Raw genomic sequence first — 6886 nt, 5'->3', positions numbered from 1 at the left:
TAATCTCTCTGAAAATGTCTACATGTCCCAACCACCAGGTTTTGTTGATCAAGACCACCCAACACATATATGCAGGCTTAGAAAAGCCATCTATGACTTGAAACAAGCTCATCGGGCATGGTATCAAGAACTTCACACTTTTCTTCTTTCCTTTGGTTTTAAGAATTCCTATGTTGATGCTTCTCTCTTTGTCTTCAATGTTGATGTTCATATTCTCTACTTTCTTGTTTATGTTGATGACATAATCTTTACGGGTAATAATCCTGCCATGGTGGATCGATTTATGATTGCTCTTGCTCAACGATTTTCTCTTAAGGATCTTGGGTTGTTAACATTTTTCTTGGGTATAGAGGCTGTCCCCAACACGCATGGTGTGCTACTATCTCAAAGACATTATATTCAGGTCCTCTTAACAAAAGCTCAGATGCATGAAGTCAAACCTGTTCTTACTCCTATGCCAACAAGTCTTTCTCTTTCGTTATACTCGAGTTCTTTTTTATCATATCCCTCTCAGTATAGAACAGTGGTGGGTAGCCTACAATACTTACTCATTACCAGGCTTAACATTGCTTTTGCAGTTAACAAGTTGTCCTGGTACATGCATTGCCCCACAACTAAGCATTGGTCTTTTGTCAAATGTCTTTTACGTTATCTGGTTGGAACCATTAATGATGACCTACAATTTTTTCATGATTCTTTTCTTAGTTTGCATGTTTTTTCTGATGTTGATTGGGCAGGGGACAAAGACACATTTTCATTCACAAGTGCTTATGTTGTCTATCTTGGTAAAACTCTCGTGTCTTAGAGTTCTAAAAAGCAACGGACTGTTGCTAGATCTTCCACTGAGGCAGAGTATCAATTAGTTGCTAATACTACTGCTGAAATCCAATGGATCTGCTATCTACTTTCTAATCTTGGCGTTATGCTTCCCTGTTGTTCCATCATCTATTATGATAACATTGGGGCCAATCAATTATGTTCAAATCCAGTTTTTCATTCACGAATGAAGCATGTTGCCATTGATTTTCATTTTATCAGAGATCAAGTTCAAAATAATGCTCTTTGTGTTGCTCATATTTTTTCAGTTGATCAAATCGCTAATGCCCTCACAAAGCCCCTTTCTCGCCAACAGTTTCTTTATCTCAAGTTCAAGATTGGACTTCTTTCTCGAGCTCCATCTTGAGGGGGCATACTAATGGATTAACTTATCTCCTTAGTTTTAGCAACTTACTTTTGATTTATTCTTTTATTCAAAGATGTTTTCTTAGCTATACATGGCAGAGTTAGGAGTTAGTTTCAACAACTCTAATTTATAGGATCTCTGTAACAAACTTCTCTCACTCATTTGTTGTATTTATACGCTTTCTTTTATCAATGAAATATAGAAAACAAGAGTTCAAACTATTCAAAGTCTAACAATATGTACTAAAACTTAATACTTATTACTTAATTATTTAAATTGATTTTAAGTTAAATTATACTTAAGTCATTGACTTAAAATTTATTATTTAATTCTTACTTTAAATATTAAAGATGTTTGATAAAATTAACTTAAAACTAATTCTAAATAATCAAATTGATATATTTATTCTCATAAATTATAATTAGGATAAAAGGTGTTGAGTAGTAATTGAGGTTGTGGAGTAGCAAAAAAAATTGTAGAAGTAAATAGGGCAAATGAGGGTAAAAAAGTAAAATGAATATTTAGATTTAAGAATAAGTAAATTATTTTTATTTATTATTTGGAATTATTTTTTACTTTAAATCATATTATTAAATCATTTTACCAAACATACTTAATTTACTTAATGATTTAAATTAAGTTATTAAGTCACTTTAAATTATTAAGTTGTTTATCAAACACCCACCTAGTCCAATCTGCTATAACAAGAACAAAACCCTTTAATTATCTTTTCTTTTCATTTCATTTCATGTTCCCTCTTTATTTTCTTTCTCACCAACATTTCAAAAACTAATCATAGCCTAAAAGTCTCACGCTATCACATTTCTAAAAATTTAAAATTTTTAGATACCCAATGCAATTATTTCAATGAATTAAAATTTTAAAATAAGCGAGATTAGAGAGAAAAAATATCATAAATAAATGAGGCACAAGATAAAAGAATAAAAATAAAAGAGTAGAAATTTAATTAAAACAAATAATCGAAGGTCCTTCACCTTCTTATAGGCTTTTCTTGGCCAGGCAAAAAAAAGGCACATCAGTTACCACTTATTAAGTACATTTAACATAAAAGCATGAGGGTGCAGAGGCAGACAGAGACGCCTGCAGGCTGCATGTAACAGTATACAACAAGAAACCAACAGACCCAGGTGAACACCGACGGGTAACTCGGCCACTTCACGTGAAATGAACGCTACCTTCACGTGTTAAAGGCCCCACTAGGCCCACTGCCACCGAAAAGGAAGTCTCAGTCCAAGACTGCCATCAATGTCACACTCACAGACAAACAAAATAAATGGACTTTTTGTTTTAAGGAGAATTACTCAATAGGGTGGTCTTATGATAATTATTGGAGAGGAAAATGATAAGCTTAAATATTAAAATTATCCTTCAACTAAAACTTATAAAAAATTCATAATACTATATACCTAATTAAGCTCCTAATGGCTGCATGTAATAAAAAATTTCACTCATTTATACTTTAGAAGATTGAACTTTATTTATTTTTAGATTCATTTAAAATAAAATAGTATGAGAAATTATTAATTTTGAATTATTATTATTTATTTTTAACAAAAAGAAATCAACAATGTTTGTATAAGATATTAATTTCCATATTTTTATAATATTTATAAAAAAAAATATAATTTATAATTTTATAATAGTATTATTATTCATATTTTATTAAAATATTTTTAAAATTTATTTGTAATTAAAAAATGTTTACATTTTTAATAAGACTTGAATTAAATTTAATTTATATTATAATATTTAATTTATAATTCTTTTACAAATTCAAAATAAAAAATTAATTTTAAAAACAACTTAAGTAAACAATTTTTGGTTTTTTTTTTTTGAAAAGTGTTTTTAAAAATAATTTGTGTTAGAGAATCAAAATGCCTGAAAATAAATGAGAAAATAAATAATGACCTTGTTCGATGGCCATTTTTGAAAACAGTTCTAAATTTTAAAAACAATTTTTGAAAACTGTTCTTTTATTTTGTAAAACAAAATTTGTTTGAGAACTTGAAATGTTTTTTTTTTTTTACATATTTTTAATATTTTTAAATATGTTTTAAAAATAATTTGTATATTTATAACTTTATTTTTAATCATTATATATGTTTGAATAATTAATTTTTAAAACAAGTGAAAACAATTTTAAAATATATTCTAAAAACATCATATGTTTTGTTTTTGAGAACAAAAAACAAAAAATGATTTCTGATTGTTAAACATATTTTTTTAATTTTTTTTTGTTTTGAAAAATAAAAATTGAAAACAGTTGTCAAATAGGCCACTATATCCGTTCTTGCTCTCCATTCCAATGCCATGTTTAGAGATATTTTAGCTATATTTAAAGTATGATCCTATAGGACATCATCTACCTTTTGTTTCCATCCACTCAATTATTTGGATGAAAAATGCTTGAACTATGACTCCAATCAGCATATTAAAAGCCGTAGCTATTTACATTGTGTCCAAGCTACTTTATCTTTAGGTATATATGTATATATTGCTTCATAATTGGACAGCTATATATTTGGATTTGGTTAACTGCAGCAAAAGAGCATAGCTTGAACAGTAAATAAATAGAAGGTGCTTGTTACATTTGCATGTTTATACAATAAATGGTTATCAGATATTGGCATAATGGCAGGCAAAAGTGATTAGTCTGAGCAATAATTTTCTAAATAAATACTTGGCAAGGACAAAGACAATACAGTCTGGTTGGATATGAGCTGGGGTAACAGTGCTTCATTATAATTGCTTACGCGTCCTTGTTCATTGGCTGTTGTTGTTGTACTCTTGTAGGGCAATGGGATACTGTTAGAATAAATGAATGCTTGACCGAGATGTAGTATGTATAGAGGGGTAAAAATAAAGGAAATTCAGGCCGGTAATATTTCTCTGTCAAGATGCCTATAAATACTATACCCACTGCGCAGCATGAAGTTTCAATTTAAAGAAAGAGTCATTGGTTTAGATGACCATACATAAATGGCGATATCATTCTCCATTGGTTTAGATGAGCATCACCGCTCCCAGAACAATGAAGAAGGAGAAGAAGATGCTGATGGTACTGGAATATTTCTCTTTATGCTGAAAATTGAAAACCAGGTACTCTCTCTCTCTCTCTCTCTCTCTCTCTCTCTCTCTCTCTCTCTCTATATATATATATATATATGTATATATTTCCATGCATGTAATGTATAGACCTAGTTCTTCATGTGAGTGTTAAACAGCCTCGGGAGGTATTATTCACCCCCATGTCCGGCCACTTCAGTTGCAGGAATTGGCCGACTGATACCCAGTAGGGAAGGGTTGCCATGTCAATGACTGAAGCCCTCGGGGTGTAGTACTGCAGTTAAATTCTTTTGCACCAAACGACGGCTAATGTCAACTTCACTATGGGAAGATATTTGAGTATGCCAGTGAAGCCAAAATTCAAGGGGCTAGACATAAAGATAACTTTATGAACTAAAAAATTAATAACATTTTCTAAGCTCAACATGTCCATGTTGTTACAAACAGAAATTGCACATCACCCATGTTTTAAGTCTGCATGAACATAAAATATACCATATAATCATTCTAATAATTTTTTTTTCCTGGCAGAGAATCGAGAAGACATTTTATAAAGTTTTGGAATACTCATTTGAGCAAGAAAATCTGGATGCTCCTTGCTTTGCAGGGACGACGAGGTTTGATGGTTAAGGTGCCTCTACCTCGGACCTTCACCATGGCCACCAATCAGGTGGAGGTTTTCTCATACCTTAGAAAATAAAATAAAATTTGAGGGTTTTTAAAGGAAAACACTTCATATATTGGAGAACTCTTCTTTGTATAAATTCCGTTCCTTAAAGACAAGTTGAAGTTCTTGATCATATCATTTATTCCTTTAAGCTGCTTCCCTTGATCGAGCAATCACTTCAAGCAAACTACGGGTGAAAGAGCATTGTTATATCAGTTGTTTGTTCATTTGTAACTTTAGTGCAAAGCTAATTTATAGATTTTTTTTTTGGAAAATTATATCCGTAATAAAATTAATAAAAAGTGTCTGAAATAATTTTAAGTGACTATATTATTGCTTAAAATAATAGGGACATAATCCTTTTCAAAACTTGGTGTATTTTCTATTATAGCATATAAAAATAAAAATTTTATTAATTATTGACAAATTAAAACAACAATATTTTATTTTATTTTCCCATATAATTTTTAGTAAAAATAACAATCAAAATGAAATATTGAAAATTTAATCATTTTCCAACGTCACCAAATAACAAAAATGTTATTAATTAATATATTTCCATTCATTACAACAAAAAGCACATTAATATAGGAACAGACAAACCTTGGATATATTTATAATGTTGTATTATATTTTGATTTTGGGAGAGTATAAGGTATATTTTTCCGAGGCACTTAAATTAATACTAGAAAAATTGTAGGATATTGCGAAGAAGCTGCTGGTATGGTCCCTACAATAATGCAAAAAAGTTGAATGTTCAAAAATGAGAGTGGGATAGGTGATGGCAGAATGATCGATCAGTCAAAATCCTTTTTAATGGAGTCTCCTACCTACTTGACATACAGCCTACAGGATGGCGACACAGAGTTTACAAGTCGCTCAATTCTACAAGTGGATAAGGGACAAACATATGTGGTAACAAATCATAAGCAAGATCTTTCCTTAAATGAAAAAAACTTAAAGATGTTGCTTAAATAATTTTATGTCATATAAAATTATTTAAAACACTAATTTGATAATATCATATTTGTTGTCATATTAAATAATTAAAAATCGAAGAAATTATGCAAAGGCTAAGTGTTCAAAGAAATAGGAATATGTTCCTATGCCGTCTTTTTAGCTCTAATATATTTTGTAAATACTAATAATAATAATAATTTTCAGTATTATAAGAAATATTAAATTTGGTGTAGATACCTAAGGTTTGAACTACAAGGTTGTAAGAATGTCCGTTCTATTAAATTGTTATATTTGAAAGTTTTTATCTTAATTGATATAGCACTATCACATGTGGGGAGGGTAGGGAGTGGTTTGAATATGTAGTTCAAATAAATATCATCATTTTATTTTTAATTTTTACCTAAATTTTAATTATTTGAATGATTATAGTAATAATTGTTAAACGTTGATGAATCTCATGCATAGGTAAAATATATTACACAAATAAACATTAAATTTAACATGAAAAAACCATCTATCGAGTTTACTAGAATTTCCATTGATGTAAAAAACCATGGGAGATCAAACGAGTATAAACCAAACTACTAACTATGAAAGAAAACATACACAATTTTACTTGGTTAAGATATGTTTATTATTCAAGGTCTCATTCGGATTAACATTTATTCCTTCACATCCTCGATAGAGCATGACATACTCTTCAATGGGTGTCTCAACTTTGTATCGAGGCTAATGGATAGAACGCCCTTCTTTTTCACTTTTTTGTTCTTTTCAAAATGCCTCTTGAAAGCTTGAGAGATGGAAAACAAAAGGTATCAAGATGGTGTGGCCGGAAGCTTTTGACATCTCGTGGAATTCTAGAAAAGTGGTTTTATTTTGAAAATTGATTTTATTGTTTTGAATTCATTACTTATTTATTTTTAAAATAAAAAGAGGAAGCTCTATCATTGCCTCCAAAAAATGGAAAAGCAAATCAATAAACTATGCAT

The 6886-nt window shown here is 29.9% G+C and overlaps 1 long non-coding RNA gene across 1 annotated transcript; it reads left to right on the top strand.

Annotated features, from left to right (window-relative positions):
* The first annotated feature begins 4172 nt into the window (after positions 1-4172).
* Positions 4173-5212, top strand: LOC117931078. Its single transcript, XR_004653977.1, has 2 exons — positions 4173-4303; positions 4802-5212. It is a non-coding gene; the product is annotated as an uncharacterized LOC117931078 (long non-coding RNA).
* The last annotated feature ends 1674 nt before the right edge of the window (positions 5213-6886 follow it).

Source organism: Vitis riparia, chromosome 14 (assembly GCF_004353265.1).
Source record: "Vitis riparia cultivar Riparia Gloire de Montpellier isolate 1030 chromosome 14, EGFV_Vit.rip_1.0, whole genome shotgun sequence".
NCBI lineage: Eukaryota > Viridiplantae > Streptophyta > Magnoliopsida > Vitales > Vitaceae > Vitis > Vitis riparia.
Note: the sequence above shows the minus strand (reverse complement) of the source record. Positions and strands in the feature narration are given on the sequence as shown.